Here is an 18,809-nt window from a genome sequence, read left to right as displayed (position 1 = left end):
GGAACTCGTTCTCAGTGCACTTGTATGACCACGAGTTATCAAGCTATGATCGAGAGAACACTTTCCCTCTTTGTACTCTGGATTCTAACACAAAAGTATAATAGTAGTATGCATACAGTGCTTCGTCTATACACATTCATCAGTACCATGGGTACTGATTAACAGTATAGGTGGTGTGTAAGGGGAACCACATAGTTGCAGCTATACATTCGCCACACTAACCCATAATAGTGCCCTATAAGCACTTTAGTCAGATGCTTGACCCACCCACAGTGAAGCAAAGGAACCCCTGCAGACAGATACATTACCTGGAGACACTTCAAATAGAACCCTGCAGACAATAGCATCTCAAAATTACACATAGTGAATAAACTGTGGATGGGGGGGGTAGTAGATCACACAGGCTTAGCACAATGAACGCATCAGAATCATGTGACTTGTTGACAGCACAAAAGATTCATTTACGAAGTAAATGCACCAGCACCACAACACAGCATAAAGGCAACAAGACCAAATTGTTTGATCAGAAAAGAACAGAAATAAGAAAAGCAACAAGACCAATTGCCATTATCATAAATCAACTAGGCCCTGAAAGAAATTTTTTAACACACGTTTCATTATCTCCAGGCTTGTTCACATTCAGCTAAAAAGTCTTTCTTAAAGCCCGCAACACTAGCAATGTATGTTTGATACTGACTTAATGCAAAGTTAACTCACATCTCAAGCAATTAAACTGAAAGCTCACATGACATAAGCCAAAGACAAGCTTTAAACTTAAAAAGGCAGATCATACAATTATTATACCCTTGTCGCACCCAACATATAGCTTCATAGCTTCAAATGTTCTCATCCATGAAAAATTACCAAACAGACAATACTGTAGTAATTCGGACTCATTTCACATGACAGGAAAAGACATCGCCTTAATAGAAGAAGTGCCATCACACTGATTGTTTTAACAAAAATAAGTGTTATCTGGTAAGCCTTTGCACGCTACTTGGTAACTTTATGCTCCTACTTGGACCTCTGTCTCATCTTTCTGCGCTTCCTCTTAAGCCTGCGCATTCTTTTCTTCTTCCACTGCTACCATGCAAGGAAACAAACAGCTTACTCAAAATACTGCACAAGTGTAGACAACAGGAATTGGATAAACAGTTCAATCAGGAATACAAGAGATTAGACTGAGAGCAAAGGCAGAGAAAGGAAAAATGAAGATTCTCCAAAGCCCTATGCTTGTACCAAGTATTTTGAAAATACCAAACTACCCTGCATGCCTTAATATATTCAAATGAAATATAACCCTTTACCTGAGCACTGCACATAATCTATCACATCATGAGGTGAGTTAATGGGCTCTAAATGTCCAGCCTCATGGTCTATAGTGACGCGTTGAGCTAAAAAGACCTGCCATCCTCGTCCTTAAACACCCGAATAAGCACGACCGGATACATATGGAGCCCTGACACACAGAAAGTACACTACAAGGGAAAACCCACCTTGAAGCAAGTAATGGAAACCCTAACAGCTTACCACATAAACCCTAATCGCATATTTCCATGGAAGCTCAAACACATGAACCCTCCCATGGAATTCTAGTAAAGACCCTACCTGTCGTTCTATATTGCAGACCTTGTTTGTAACCCTCCCCTAATCGGCCAGGCCCTCATGTAACCCATGTATGCTGCGATTTCCCCGATCTGTCCTCCCCCATCAAAAAAAAACGCGGGCACACACACACACACACACACAGCGAGAGAGAGAGAGAGAGAGAGAGAGAGAGAGAGAGAACCTTCGCCCTCATGGTTGCACCACCTTATGCCGGATCTCGAGCTCCCCTGCAACAGCGAAATTCAACAGGTAGATCGAACGAAAGAATCCCACCAATAAGGGCGGAGCACTACAAAACCCTAGCACGGAGTGTTTCACACCTACCACAAATAAACGGGCGCTGTCAATGATACACGGACAGGAGATGAGTCTTTAGCGACAAGCCATTCAAGCCCAAATGTGTTAATTGACTTTAATTGACTCCTCTAACCTTCAAATGCACCTCATGATGGGGGTTTTGTAGTTTCTTACATGGTATGAGAGCTTGGACTCTTGAATAAGGCTTGGTAGTAGCAAGATACTTTGTAAAGTAAAAACACCCCTTCAGTAGTGAAGGAAAGTTGGCTTGGATAGTACCAACCAAACTCTGTAGTGAAAATGTATCCTGAAGATCTGTTCACAACTTAGTAGAGTCAACTGTAACAAATCCACTACTCTCTCTTCTCACAGTTGCGGTTGATGAACCATTGGTGACCACTTTAAACCATTGGTGACAACTTTAAACCATTACACATTAAGAATGAACATGTCACATTATCCAATTACGTCTTTTATAGTTCCATAATAATCAAGATTGGAAAGAATAACATTTAAGTCACTAGCACTAGTTCCATAATAATCAAGAATAACATTTAAGTCGCTAGCACTAGCTTGACTCTCTTATTTAAAGTTAGCCATTACTCCACAATTAAATGTTGTTCTTTTCTTATCTATTCACTCCACATGAAAGTGACATCCATGCAACCATATTGATACTACATTACAACCTTTTCATATTGTGTGTACTCTTTTATCTTTGTATATGGTGTGTTGAGTGTTGTGTGAAGAAGAAGAAGATTTTTAGCCTCTCACCTTGTGTGTTCTCTTTTAGGGTTTTGTGAGTGTTTGTGTGCTTTTGCAAGAGCTCAAGCTCTCTTCTCCCCTGCATCTTTTCATGGTATTAGAGCCAAGTTCATGCTAAGGACTGAGCTGCAAGCAAGAGAAGCACAGGAAGCAGTACGAGGGTAAGATCTTCATCTACTCTTCCCCTATTTGTGTTGGCAACTACACCCTTGTCGAGAGCTCTACGGGAGGCACCGGCAAACAATCTCTGATTGAGGAGCTTTCTTCGCGGGAGTAAAGCTATAGGGCAACTATACTGTCCTATCCTATCCTATAGGGCAACTATACTATCCTATCCTATCCTATCGGGAGTAAAGCTATAGGGCAACTATACTGTCCTATCCTATCCTATTGGACAAAAATTTTTTGAGTCGAAAACGCGTTAGGACCTCCGTTTTTCGGAAAGCAGGCGATTTCGAGCACTGCAGGTAAGTCATCGATTCTATGCAGAACTCAGTTTTAAGAACTGCAAGAAGACAGATTGGTTGTGCAGACATTGTGTGTGCTGCAAGGAGGTCAAACAGTTGCCATTGGGTGTATGTACGCACATTGAGGCCACTGGTTGTGACATTTGAGTGTAGTATAGTACCGCTGCAGAAAATACAGAAGTTTGTGCAGGACAAACCCGAGTGCTATTTCTGGTAAATTTGTATGTCTGGCAAGATGTTAAATGATGGCATAAACCAGATTGTTGCTAAGAAGCTTGACAAGAACAACTTCCATGCTTGGAGGTTCAGGTTGACAAATTTCCTGATGGGAAAGGGTTACTGGGACTACATAGAAGGTGAGCATGACGAGGCACCGGAGATACCGGAGATCAATCCGACTGCTACAGATGTGAAAGAGTTCAAGGATTGGAATCAAGGAGCCAGAAAAGTTATGTATTGGCTCTCTATCAGTATACAAGACACCATGATTGGGCGCATATAGGATGCCAAGTCCCCCAAGGAGGCGTGGGACACCTTGGTAAAACTCTATGAAACGAATACCAAGGCATGAAAGATATAGTTGAAGAATGAACTTCATACTGTGGAGAAAAAGAGTACAGGGGATGACACTGCTCATCCAATTGCCTATGTTGGAGATGTGCCATTGTCTATGTTGCAGGATGGCAAAGTGAAGTACCTTGTAGATGTACTTCATGTTCCGAACATAACAAAGAATCTGGTTTTAATTGGCCAGATGATTGAGCAGGGTTTGCAGGTTCGGTTTAACCTTGATGGTTATTATGTTGAAGACTTTAAAGACAAGTGCAGGTTGGTTGCAAAAGGCAACAGAGTGGGCAGAATGTTTACAGTGAATGTAAACATGCCTGAAGTGAGTGCTACGATGTTTGCAAATGGTTCAGGAATTGTTACAGACACAGACATTTGGCATGAAAGAATTGGACATGTGAATGTGCAGAGAATGAAGTCTATGCAGACTAAAGGAATTATGACAGGGCTGCTAAAGTTTAAAGTTGAAGGTATGTAGAAAATATGTGAAGCATGCCAATTTGGAAAGCAAACAAAGCATGTATTTCCACGTGACAGTGAGATTGCGCGAGCATTGATAGGAGAGAAGAATATGCTGCATAGCTATTGGGCTGAGGCTGTTTCTACAACAGTTTAAATCATGAACAGGACTCCAACTGCAGCCATACATGATGTAACTCCAGAGGAGAGGTTTATTGGCAGAAAACTTGGCAGAAAACTTGGCAGAAAACTTGATTTGTCTCATCTGAAGGTCTTTGGATGCATTGCATATGTGCATGTGCCAGATGAGCTAAGAACTAAGCTGGATCCAAAAGCTGAAAAATGTGTGTTTATTGGGTATTCCCTTGAGCAAAAGGGATACAGGTGTTATAACCCTGCTACTACAGGTGAAGGGATGTTGTTTTTCATGAGATGATCAGCTGGCTGGTATGCTGTTGAAAAAGAAGGTGTTGGGACCGATGTGAGTGGAAATGTGGTTGCATAGAATGCAAGTCAGCAATCACAGTCTTTGAGTGGACCAGGAGAGTCCTCATTTAGTGGTCAGTTGTGATAGACCATGGAGTGGCAAGCTGCATCATAAGACCAGTCCTACAAATGTGATTAGTACATCACATAAAGGCAAAGAGAAAGTGGTTGAGCCCCTTAGTCTGCCTGACAATTCTGCAGGGCATTCTCATGTTGATGGAGAGTCTAGTGGCTTAGAGATGAGCCTTGATGAGGATCTTGGGATACTAGCTATGAGAACACCTAGTGTAAAGAAGGCTATGGAAGCCATAAATACGAAGCTGCGAAGATCTGGGAGAGTGAAGAATCCTGTGCAGAGGTTTACCTATGATGGTTATGTGGCACATCACTATGCATACATGGAAAAAATTCTACAGGTTGTAGAGCCCACATGCATTAATGAGGCTATTAGAAATGTGTGTTGGGAGAAAGCTATGGATGAGGAGATGGATGCACTATATGGAAATGAGACTTGGGATTTAGTGCAATTGCCTGAAGGCAAAAAAGCCATTGGATGCAAGTGGGTGTACAAAGTAAAACATAACAGTGATGGAAGCATAAGCAGGTACAAGGCTAGATTGGTAGCCAAAGGATATGCACAGACATATGGCATTGATTATGAGGAAACTTTCAGCCCAGTTGCCAAGGTGGCAACAGTGAGAGTTGTGATAGCAGTGGCTACGTCAAAGCAATGGTCTTTACATCAAATGGATGTAAAGAATGCATTCTTGCATGGGGATTTGCAGAAAGAGGTGTATATGTTGCAGCCACCTGGTTATGAGGATGTGAGTCACCCCGAGCATGTTTGCAGGTTGAAGAAAGCCTTGTATGGCTTAAAACAAGCACCAAGAGCATGGTCTGACAAGATTTCTGAATATCTTGTCATTATTGGCTTTCATGTAGCCAATGCAGATTTCTCGCTGTATGTGAGACACAGTGATAGAGGGGTTGTGCTTGTTGTCATCTATGTAGATGACCTGCTGATCGTTACAGGGGACCATGATGCAGAGATCTTTAATGTAAAGATCTTACTTAGACAAAAGTTTGAGATGAAGGATCTGGGGAAGCTCAGATATTTCTTGGGCATTGAGGTGATTAGGTCACCACATGGTATTGGATTACTGCAGAGACAGTATGGCTTGGACATGCTGTCCAAGTATGGTATGACAGGCTGTAAGCCTATCTCAGTGCCATTAGATCAGAATGGCAAGTTGAGTGCAAATTTAGGAGAGATTTTGGAGGATCCTACTATGCATAGGTGCATAGTAGGAAGCTTGGTCTACATGACGATCACCAGGCCAGATTTGAGCTATGCTAGGTTGGTGAGTTAATTTATGCAGGTTCCTTGTCGGAAGCCGCATTTGGATGCATTGAGACGCATACTAAGGTATGTGAGGTCTACTTTGCATTGTGGACTATTTTATGAAACTGGGACAGAGATATGTGTACATGGGTACACAGATGCTGATTGGGGTGGTAGTATCTCAGATAGAAGATCTACTAGTGGCTTCGTGTTTTCTTTGGGGAGTGCTGTTGTGACTTGGAGCAGCAAGAAGCAGCCTATGGTTGCTCTATCCAGTACAAAGGCCGAGTACAGAGGTGCTGCTATGGCAGCATGTGAGGTAGCTTGGTTGAGAAAGCTACTTGTTGTTGCAGATTTGGGTCTATTAGTGGATAGACAAGTTGTCATTTTTTGTGACAACATTAGCAGTATACAGTTGGCCCCAGGAACCCAGTTTTTCATGCTCGCATGAAGCATATAGAGGTCCACTACCATTTTGTCAAAGAGAAGGTTTTGGCAGGAGACATTGACCTTGTTTATGTCAGCACACAGGATCAGGTCGCTGACATCTTCACCAAAGCGTTGGGTACAGAGAAGCTTCGCAGATTCAGGGCTTCGCTTGGTGTGAGATGGAGTTGAGCTCGAGGGGGAGTGTTGAGATATCGAGCTCATCTAGTGAGGCGGTGGACACTGATGACCCGCCTGGGGGATAGGCCCCACACTTACACCACTGGCATGGTTGGTGAGATCATGGGTGATATGCGGCTAGTGGGATGACAAGTTGTGTGACAGACTGGCATAGTTATAGCGCCAGCTCATTTAGTTGGGTTCACACTATAGAGAACCCTAGTATGTATTTGGTTGAGTACCTTTTCATATTGTGTGTACTCTTATCTTTGTATATGGTGTGTTGAGTGTTGTGTGAAGAAGAAAAACATTTTCAGCCTCTCACCTTGTGTGTTCTCTTTTAGGGTTTTGTGAGTGTGTGTGTGCTTGCAAGAGCTCAATCTCTCTTCTCCCCTGCATCTTTTCAATGAATGGGGATGCCTACCCATAAGGTTTGTAGTTCTTCTATAAAGGGTGCCATGTACACGTCCCATGTTTTTAACTTTGTACTTTCATGTACTTTCTAGTAACAATAAACCAAGTAAGAGATGTCCCTTTTTAATGGTCAACCATAGAGAGATATTATAATTTACTAATACCAACATGCCAATTCATTAGCTTTGCTAAACATGTGTTAGATTCCTAGGATGATTAGAAAATTCCTTAGAATTTTACAAGGAATGGTTTCACCTTATAAATCTTGTCTATATTGAGCTCCACATTTTTGGACATGTGGAGAGTTCACGAAGCTCCCCAAGAGGGCATAATCATTTGGGCATGTATACAATTATAGCTCTATTTCTTTTTAGTAATTTCATGCATAGAGCATAGTGCATGAGAGCTGATATATGCATACTCTATACTCTGTGCATGCATAGAGAATGCATGCATGCTCTATGCTATATGAATGTATACTCTATACTCTATATATACTCTATGCATGCTATATACTCTATGATCTATGGTTTATGCATGCTTTATACTCTATGCTTTATGCATGCTCTATACTCTATGCTGTATGCTCTATACTCTATGCATGCTCTATGCTCTATACTCTATGCTCTATACTCTATGCTTTAGCTCTATACTCTAGCATACTCTATGCTCTATGCACGCATGCTCTATACTCTATGCTCTATGCTCGATGCATACTTTATACTCTATGCTCTATGCTTTAGAGCAACACATAAATATAGAGACACATAGAGTATGCATACATAGAGTATGTTGTATATTGTTGTATGCATACACAGAGCATGCATACCCTATACTCTATGCTCTATGCATACTCTATACTCTATGCATGCTCTATGCATACTCTATACTATATATTCTATGCATGCTTTATGCATACTCTATACTCTATGCATGCTCTATGCATAGATCATGCATACTCTATGCTCTATGCTCTATACATGCATAGAACATGCACGCTTTATGCATGCATATTCTATGCATGCTCTATGCTCTATGCATGCATAAAGTATAGAGTATACATGCTCTATGCATGTATAGAGATGTGTAGAGAGCATACCTTATGTATTTCTTTATGCATGCTCTATGCATACACAGAGCATATAGTATGCATGCTCTATGTATACACAGAGCATATAGTATGTATGCTATATACATGTATAAAGTATACATGCTATTAGAGCATGCATACTCTGTGCGTTCTCTACATGCTTTTAGAGCATGCATACTCTATGTTCTATGCATGCAAGAGCATAGAGTATGCATAGAGTATAGAGTATAGAGTATACATGCATAGAGCATAGAGTATGCATAAAGTATAGAGTATGCATAGAGCATAGAGTATGCATAAAGTATAGAGTATGCATACTCTATGTATGCATAGAGCATAGAGTTTGTATATAGAGTATGTATTCATATCCATACTCTATGCATAGAGTATGTATAGAGTATACATGGCTCATATGCATACTCTATGCATGGTGCTCTATGCATGCATAGAGCATAGAGTATGCATATGAGCCATGTATACTCTATGCATAGAGTATGGATATGAATACATACTCTACATGCATAGAGCATAGAATATGTATAGAGTATGTATAGAGTATACATGGCTCTTATATGCATACTCTATACTCTATGCATGCTCCATACTCTATGCATACATACTCTATGCTTTATGCATGAATAGAGTATGCATGTCCATATACATGTATAGAGTATACATAGCTTATATGCATGTACAGAGTATGCAAAGAGTATGTATTTATATGCATACTCTATGCATAGAGTATGCATAGAGTATGTATAGAGTATACATGGCTCATATGCATACTCTATACTCTATGTATGCTCTATACTGTATACTCTATACTCTATGCTCTATGTATGCTCTATACTCTATACTCTAAGTATATACTCTATGCTCTATGTATGAATAGAGTATGCATGAACATATGCATGTATAGAATATGCATAGCTCATATGCATATATAGAGTACGCATACATACATAGAGCATAGAGTATGCCCTATACATGCATGTTCTATACATAAAGTATGCTCTATGCATGCATAGAGCATAGAGTATACATGGCTCATATGCATATTTTTCATAGCATTGCTCTCCTGATTAGCTCATTTTCTTTTATTGTAGGTCTCTTGTCTTTTTTGAGCCATTAACTCTTCTCGATCACTAAAGGTAAGCTCTTACCACCACAAGCTCTTTTTCTATTTATGCTTTTTTATGCATGAGTATGTTTTGTTTTGAGCCTTAATCCATGTTTTGATTTAAAGCAACCATGTTTGGTAATCAACGAGACCACATGTAGGATGAGATCTAGAATTTCTTCCAAATGCTCTCCATTGCGCAACATGAGATAGCTAGGTTGGAGCTTACCTCACCTGTTCCCACTCTTATATGTAGCCATAGCTGCCGATGTAGTAGTGCTAGTGGTAGTGGCAGTGGGGTGGTGGTGGTAGTGCTACTACACTACCATGTTGTCCTCCTACACATTCTATTGAGACTACTCCCTCCACATGCTACTAGGGGTGTCACTCTTAGTGGCATTGGCAGTGGCAATGTTGCTGGTGGTGGTGGTTATGGCGCCATTGGTATATGTGGAGGTAGTGGTAGTGATGCTACTACTTCACCACGTCATCCTTCTACACATTCTGTTAAGACTACTCCATGCACTACTCGGGATGTCACTCTACTCTGTGTTTCACTCTTAGAGCCACTCCAAACTCCGAGTTTCACTCCTAGAGCGACTTTGAACTCCAAGTTTCACTCCAGTAACCCCACCACTCATGAGATGTTATAACCCCACCACTCATGAGATGTGAGTAAGCATAGATGTCTTTGATGAGAAAAATAGTGAAGGCAACAAAGGGAAATAGCCCTTTATAGCACCCTCTACTCCCTCATTGAAAGGCAACAACTCAAGCTAGAATGAAACACTCCCTCTACTCTCACCATAGTGCTCAACATGCATAACTTAAACCCATCAAGAAAAACTCAAGAACACTCAGTAAAGCACACCGAGCTTGTAAACTAGGAATAGAGTGAGATAGACGAAGAGAAAACAGATGAAACTCCATAGCATCAACAAATGTGAACAAAACTCATGAGATGAGAACAAAACACTACTATCATTATTCAAAAGGAAGCCCCCTTGCATAGAGAATCTAATTAGAAAAAAACTATAACATCTATGCTTACTCACATCTCATGAGTGGTGGGGTTATAACATCCAAAAAAAGTATAACCAATGATGATACATTTCTCTACCTTTGGATCCAACTTTGTTATTATTTCGTGAGGAACATGCATATATGTAATACATCCAAACACTTTCAAGTGAGACACATCTTGTTTTACACCTATAAACTTTTATTCTGGCATCATACCATGGATAACAGCTATAGGAGAGCTATAGTTGAGGGTCATGTTCATAATGTAAAGAGTGGTTTATTGCTACTTTTGTCAAAAAATAATATGGCATATTCTTTTCACACATCAAGGCACATGCCACTTTTGTAATGTGCCTATTTTTCCTTTCTATAATACCATTTTATTGCGGAGTGCACCTACATGTAAACTCTCTCTTCTTGGTTCCCTACTTTGATTTCTAAAGAAATGACTGAACTCATTGGAAAAACATGAAATACTCTTCCCCACCATCTAATCTTAGACACGTGATCTGCGTACATTTTTCTTCCCAAGCAAGGATTTAAATCTCTCAAACTTGTAACCTACAAATTATGTTGAAGTTTTGGTTGCCCCTCATACATCTGAATGGCCTTGTATTGACATGCTTTTTCTATGGGAAAGCATGTTTAGCTTGCTTAAGTAAGCATACTTTATATACTTTATACATACTATCAACCTTAAACTTCGACAAACCTATAAAAATATTTTAGGCCTATATAGAATTCTTACTTTTGTTATCACCCTATTTACTTGATGATGCATAGTTGCCTTGTTGTAACTTTTCACTTTTGCCTTGTTGTAATTTTTCACTTTTGGTATCATTTTGGGCATGCTTATGTTTTCTCAATAAAAAAATTGAGGATTAAGGCACTTCATTAGCCTTTACACTTATAAGGCTTTAAAAAATATCCTTTTTGGGGCCCATGAAATGGAGTGATCATAAGCTGAGATTTGGGACAATCATTATGCTAATTAACATGCAATTAGCATGAAATAATGCATAATGCCTGAGTGATTTAACCTCTCTCCATATGAGGATGGCTATTAAGCTTGCCCCATGATCCTTAGACCATGAGTGGCCATCTCCAAGAAAGGAGCCAAAGAGTACATGCAGATGTTAAAAGGCCAAAAAGGTTCAGAAGGGTTCAATGATAGTCTCCATAAGTCCCCCTTTTATACTTGAACCCATGAACAAAGTCCTAAACCTAATCTAAAGGTGTTGCTTCATTATAAACCATCCCCTCCTATAATGATTTTGTCCTCAAAATCAAAGGGTGTTCGTGCACAAAGAAAAGACATATACAAGTGGCTATGTACATAAGCCAAAAATCACATCCATGGCTGAATGTCGATGTAGTGGAAAACCCATACATGAATCATATGATCCCCAGGGTCAAATGGAAAAGATGAAGGGCTCCTGTTAATGATGAGGCTATCTATGCAACCTCCTGGATCGAAAGGAAATCCAAGGTATGAAAAATCCAAGGCAATGGTCCCACGATAATCTCGTGCAATTGGAGAGGATAAGGAACCACTGTCAATGACGAAGCTAGTCGAGTATCCTCCAGGATCAAAAGGATATGTATGGTATACATCCCAAACCACCAAAGCTAAGATGGTAGTAGCCCTTGGGTCAAAAGGAAAGCTCAACTCCAAAGCCGTAGTAATGGTAGATCTTGGATTAAAAGGATAATCACCCATGTCGAGACGTATCTTTCTATACCTCTGCTTGGGTGGTCAAATGGATAGCCAAAGTGTATACCATCATCTAACCATGGAATAAATGTGTGACAACCTAGATCCAAAAGGAAGTATCCAAGCCCTATGTGTCGGTGTTAATTGCATCCTTAAGAACATAATCATAGCGGCTCAAGAGTGTGGGACACTTATATAAGTGGCCAAAGAAAGAATCATCCCATGCAAACAATGTTGAACCCTCCACGTCAAAGTAGCCAAGCAATGTAGCAATCAACACTCTGATACCAATTAAAATGGAGTGATCATAAGATGAGATTTGGGACAATCATTATGCTAATTAACATGCAATCTCAGTATGAAATCATGCATAATGCCTAAGTGATTTAACCTCTCACCATGAGGATGGCTATCAAGCTTGCCACCATGAGCCCTAGACCATGTGTTAAGCCTAACATACTACCTTGCACACAAAGAGGTAGAGAGAAGAGAAGAGAGACACATGCAAGGGTCGAGTCTGGAGAGTAGCACTTAGCCAACCCAAATGAGGGTTATTTCCTCGATGTGAAGCCACTAGGGGCTTACTCCACCTCTTCTTGTGTCACCCAAGAAGAGATTCAATGGCTAGGTAGAGAGCAAGAAAGAGGGAGCTATGGAAAGCTCAACCTTCACTTCATGCCACATGCATACAAGAGGGACTTGGTAGAGAGAAAAGAGAAGGGAGAGAAGGAGAGAGGTTAGAGCATCACCATCCCTTCTACAAGCACATACCAACAATCAAGCATGCAAGCAAGCAAACACAAGTTAGCATACATCCACAAGTTCAAATGAGAGAGAGAGAGAGAGAGAGAGAGAGAGAGAGATAGATAGAGAGAGAGAGAGAGAGAGAGAGAGAGAGAGAGAAGAAGAAGAAGAAGCAAAGCTCAAATGAGACTAATGGGATTGTCCCTTTTCATATTCCATAAAATGACTTATATACAAGAGCTCATAATTTACAATGGTCGGCCGCCCATTTACAATTGGGGACCCAAAACTAGTCTTCCTAGTCTTTCTATCTCTATGTACAACTATTTCTCTCATGACCGACATTATACAAGCCGTATGCTCGGTCATCCCATGTCTCTTTTACATTAAACGCTTTGCGCGGTTACAAAAGATGGATTACAATAAGCGTAGCCACACTAAAGGTAATGTTAACCAGAGTGGTTAACACCATGAGTGGCCATCTTTAAGAAAGGAGCCAAGCAATGTAGCAAAGAAGTCATCGTGTATAGATGATCTGGACCATCTGGAATGAATCTCCTCCTCATCGAACAAATGCCTCTGATGTCTAGGTACTAAACTCTAAAGCTCGAACAACCAGCCACCCATGACATGAATATGCCACCTCATAATAATGAGAAGTTGACGAGTCAGGATTTAGAGGCCTAAGCCTCGAATGCTTTCGTTGAAATAACCAGCCATTTTGACACCATCAAGTGTCTCGATATACATAGCACCTTGAGGGGTAATCTCAATGACCAGGAAGGGTCCTAAGCCTCTAAGCTTGAGTTTCGACTGAATAAGAGGACCATGTCACCCTCGTTCATTTGTTTATCTTTAAGGTGGTCATTGAACCATTGTTCATGCCTTAGCTTCTCAACAATCATGCTTGCATACTACTAAAAGGCATGTTTCATCGAGCTTTTTAAGCTCAAAAAGGCGATAGCCTAAGACATTTTTGGTGAGCTTCTCTTGCACAGTGATGCGTAAGTTGGGGAACTAAGAACTCCATTGGCATGACTGCTTCAGTACCATAGGTTAAATTGAAGGGGGTGGCATTGGTTGTTGTCTTGTAGTTTTTGAATTAAGGTTCCCATGGACCAATTAGATTAATCCAAATGTAGGGAGGAGATAAATGGAATAATAAAAGAAAATCTCCCAAAAATGAGTAAATGCTCACATAAGATGAAGAGTTGACTAAGGACAAGGTTATTAGTTAAAAGAGAAGAGATATTTAGAAGAAATGATGCATTTTTGACACCTCAGTGTGGGGAATTCCCCTCATGAAGGAGGCGCCTATTTCATATGTGTGTTTGAGTTTTAAACTCACAAATAATGAGATATTTTTATCTCTCCTCTCTCCTGCTTCAACTAGATCCAAAAAGTAAGCTAAACTGACCTAAAAATGGTCAAAAATTGACCAAACTGATCTGGAAAATTCTAGAATCCGTTTGCTTGGTTAGAGACTCACTTTTTCCTATAAATGAAGCCTCCCCCTTTGTAAATGGTTAATAGTGTTTTATGCACTGTTACTCTACTCCGTCAAATAATAGCCCCGTCCTCTCCCTGATCCTCCCATATTTCCTTTCACCTGTTGGCATATTATCCTTTCTATTATTTGGAGTACCACGGCTTCTTCCCTTCCCAATTGCTTCCATCCAATTCAAACTTAAAGACTTCATGAGTTCCACTGCATCATGAATGTCTCTCTTTAAAGTATCCTCCTATTCAGGAACAACCACAGCTTCTCTTTCAGGATGCATACTCTCAATCTCTGGCATCTTCACAAACTTCTTTGGCTCTTCCTATATTCCCATCTGCCTCAGATGCTTCACCTTCCACTCCTTCTCTCGAGCAATTCTGACAGCCTCCTCAAAGCTATCCAGATTCTTTAGCTCCACCTTCAGACGGAGGGCCAGCCACAAACCAATCTCTCTTTATCATCTGCGGGGGTACTTCAGGAATCAAAGCCTCACACCATAGACTCCACAGTCTACCAAACTCTATCAGATACTGATCCACATCCTGACCATCCTTTTGCTGAATTTTACACAACTCCTTCCACACATCATTCGGACTTCTTACACGGGCAAACTACAGCTCTAGCTACATGGTACTCAGTATCCTGTTGATGAGCATTCCTGTGTGTAGTCACAAACATCTGTAGCCATGCTTTTGCATCACCCTGCAAGCAATAAGTCAGAATTTGAGAGAGGATCTCCGGGGTTGCCCTGTCTTTCATCAAGGCTAGGCTGTAAACTCCATCTTCTCTAGAAACCTGATTGCACTCTCCTGTGGCAATACCCAATACTCTAGAAAATCTTGAGCCATATCTTCAATCTTTCTTCACACAAACCCTTGACTTCTTTCACAAACCGAAGGAAGTTTCTTCCTCTATGTGGAGGCACCAAAAAGTGATGACACGGAAGCGGTATAGCTGTATATGCCTTTATAGAGTGTCACACTTCCACACACTGATATAAACACACCCAGAACACCAGACCCAAGAGCATAAACAAAACTTTATTTCAGAACAAGTCTTCGTCTTTACAGAGTTGGACATCCACATCCTCAGAACCATCTTCATCTAGCACCCATTCACAATCAGCCCACTCTCCTTCATCTATATGAATTACGACTGACCAGTACCCTGCATCACTATGAGAGTATACAATCTCAAACATAGAAGCATCTTCAAAATACAGTTCCTCAATATCCGGACCAAGCTCCAGAATAAGATACATATGTGTGGTGGGCTACCCTCAAAGCTTTACTTCAGGTTTACAAGACTGTATTTTTTTCAGGACAGTGACTATTACAAACAAGCATACAAGTATCCAGTTCCTGTTTTGACCCTTTACACAAAACTTCTAAAAAAAAACCCAAGCTTAGAGATTCCATGTGCAGCTTCAACATCTTTGGATTGAAGACCATAAATCACCATTGCTTGCCATCAGCAGTGATTGCATTGGAGAAGATAATGACCACCACCAAGAGGCACTAAAAAAAGTTCATAGGTTGGTTGTACTGAGGAGGTAGGCTTTGTTGGGCGCCCTTATGTGACTAGAGCGAGATCCAACAAGGAAGTTTCTGCTTTCTCTCTGTCTCTCTGTGGCTCTCTCACACTAGTGGCAGCAACATACACTGGCTCCAGCGGTAGCTATACAACTAGCAACACACCCTCAGGCTACTACGAGTTACACCCTCACCAAGCAAACATATGCAGCACTGCCAACTGCGCCAAACACAACAGACTCAGGCGTCGGACACAATACACTCTCTCTCTGTGCTACCAACTGCCAGCCGACAAAGCAAACAAAGCAAGACCTAAAAACTTCCCGCTACCCAAGGTGGCAGGCCCAATGAAAAACTCCCTTCTAGCATCGTCAGCCTCAGAGAATCGGCTGCAGCAAATACAAACAACACACCACTTTCTGCTTCTCTGCAGTTGACGACGCCATGGATTTTTCTTGGCTTCGCTGGAGTAGACGTCACCCTCGCCTTCTTTCTACTGTCCATATGCTCTCCTCCTTTTTTCACTGCTTCGCTGTAGACGACGTTCTCTCCTTTTCTCTTTCATTGCAGTCGACACCACCCTTGCCTTCTTTTTGCTGTCGACGTGCTCTCCTTTTCTTTACTGCTTCACTGCACTCGACACCAACCTCTCCTTCTTGGCTTTACTGGAGTTGACGTTTTCTCCCCTCCTCTACAGTTGACGTCTTCCTCCCCTTCTCTCTTTTTTTTGCGCTCCCCTTTGGCGACTCTTTTTCAGCTCTCTCAGGGATCCCCTACTCTATACAGTAAGCTCACTTGCTGTTGCCATGTGGCTTCTTCCATCCTTTGGCGCATGCGGTTATTAGCAGCCGCCACCTTGGTTATTTTCTAGAAACTTAAAACCTCTTATTCTCATATTAAATTTTTTTAATTCTTTAAGGCTGTTCACACTGCCTTAAACCACATCCCCACAAATGCCATTTATGCCTTCCATCCTTTGCCCACATGCCATTAGCACCCGCATCTGCTATCTCCATCCATACTACATATTTACAAAGGGGATGCCCAAATGCGAACGGTCAGCACTCATGCAGGCACTGACACACACACACACACACACACACACACACACACCCGAAGGCTCCCTAACAAAAGCAACAAAATCTCCACATCATGTGGATGATGCAAGGCCTGATGGTTATGCCTCTACTCCTCCTGCTTAGCAGATTTAATCTCAACCAAAACTCAAAGTTGATTCAAACTAACTACATAGTTCCTGAAACTCTCAGTACTCTGCACAGTATGTACACATCATCAGCCTCTGTTTTTGTCCACACAACGTGTGGGTATCTTCGGTGAACCAGAGCCCGAGCACCGTATGGTCAGCACCCTCTAGGATCCTTCGCAGGTCACCTAGCGCTTCACTCATAGGCCGCTTACCACTCTCTCACTATTTTGTGTCTACCTTTCATCTCGCAAACTATTCCTTCATTCTCGTGTAGTACGTGTAGTTTTCATAGCTATAACCTTATTAACCAAAACCATTTAAGGCTTCTCCCTCTTACACAAAGCTCTCTTAGCCTAGGTGTGGCATAAGCAAAGGGATAAGATAAGCTCCTCTTTCATTTGGCCCCCTAAGCACAAACCCTTACTAGCTTTGATAATCCACATTATGCATAGGAAGATGCATAAAGAATTTATTTTTATTCCAAAAGTGTTATTCTCACATCAATTTTGATTTTATGCATAGAAAGATGCATAAAGAAATTTATTTTTATTCCAAAAGAGTTATTCTCATCAAATTTTGATTCTATGCATAGAAATATGCATAAAGAAATTTATTTTTATTCCAAAAGAGTTATTCTCATCAAATTTTGATTTTATGCATAGAAAGATGCATAAAGAACTTTATTTTTATTTCAAAAGAGTTATTCTCATTAAAATTGAATTTATGCATAGAAAGATGCATAAAAGATTTATTTTTATTTTGAAAGTGTTATTCTCCTTAAAATTGAATTTATGCATAAATAGATGCATAAACGGATTTGTTGAGAACTGAGGAGTTGATTTGGATTCTGATTGAAAAATGAAGATTCCTGAATTTTTGATTGAAATGTAATAAACTAAGCAAAACCACAATGAGGATGAATGGGACGAGTCCCTATGATAATGTTCCTAGCTGGAATGAAGTTAATGACTTCAGCAAATCACTATGAGATTAGTGGATTGTGCTGGCAGATTGTTGCTATTATTACTTGACCCAGTGGATCAAGTTAAGGGATGTCAAATTAAAAATCTGTATAATTGAAAATTTCCATGAAGGACTGTTCAGATAGAAATTTCGATCTAATGGACCATTATTGTGATAAGGATTTGAATCCCAGAATCAGTTGGATCTTAAGGAAAAGAGTTCTCCTCTAATATTGCGAGATGAGGACATCTCGCATTTTTTAAGTGGGGAAGGATGTAAGATTCTTCCCTCCGCCTTTTGAGGTGTGCAGGTTTAAAAACCTCCCCTTTTGATCTTATAAATTATTCCCCTCTCTGAAATAAAAGAAAGATCCTGTTTTACCATGTTTTGGCCTAGAGAGAGAAATTATCTAGAGGGAGGTAATTCAAAATTGAGATATTTTTGGATATAAAAATTCTCCTAGTGTCTAAAATGGTTTCCCCTGAAACAGATATTCAAAAAGAAATTTTCAATGTGCAATTGGAATAAATGTAAAAAGAACCTTAGCCTAAGGGTCCAGTTTTTTTGAAATTTTTGAATTAAGGTTCCTGTGGACCAATTAGATTAATCCAAATGTAAGGAGGAGATAAATGGAATAATAAAAGAAAATCCCCCAAAAATGAGTAAATGCTCACATAAGAAGAAGAGTTGACTAAGGACAAGGTTATTAGTTAAAAAAGAAGAGATATTTAGAAGAAATGATGCATTTTTGACACCTCAGTGTGGGGAATTTTCCTCATGAAGGAGGCGCCTATTTCACATGTGTGGTTGAGTTTTAAACTCACAAATAATGAGATATTTTCATCTCTCCTTCTTCAACTAGATCCAAAAAGTAAGCTAAACTGACCTAAAAATGGTCAAAAAT

General features: G+C 40.4%; 1 long non-coding RNA gene across 1 annotated transcript; it reads right to left on the bottom strand.

Moving 5' to 3' along the window:
* Positions 1-751: 751 nt before the first annotated feature.
* On the bottom strand, positions 752-2,013 carry LOC147607116 (uncharacterized). Its single transcript, XR_015264850.1, has 2 exons — positions 1,790-2,013; positions 752-1,080 (listed from the first exon to the last, which is right to left on the bottom strand). It is a non-coding gene; the product is annotated as an uncharacterized LOC147607116 (long non-coding RNA).
* Between the last annotated feature and the right edge of the window lie 16,796 nt (positions 2,014-18,809).

This window comes from Cibotium barometz, chromosome 56 (genome assembly GCF_041138505.1).
Source record: "Cibotium barometz isolate CiBa-2024 chromosome 56, ASM4113850v1, whole genome shotgun sequence".
Classification (NCBI taxonomy): Eukaryota; Viridiplantae; Streptophyta; class Polypodiopsida; order Cyatheales; family Cibotiaceae; genus Cibotium; species Cibotium barometz.
The sequence above is the reverse complement of the archived record's forward strand: the minus strand, read 5'-3'. Positions and strand labels throughout refer to the sequence as shown.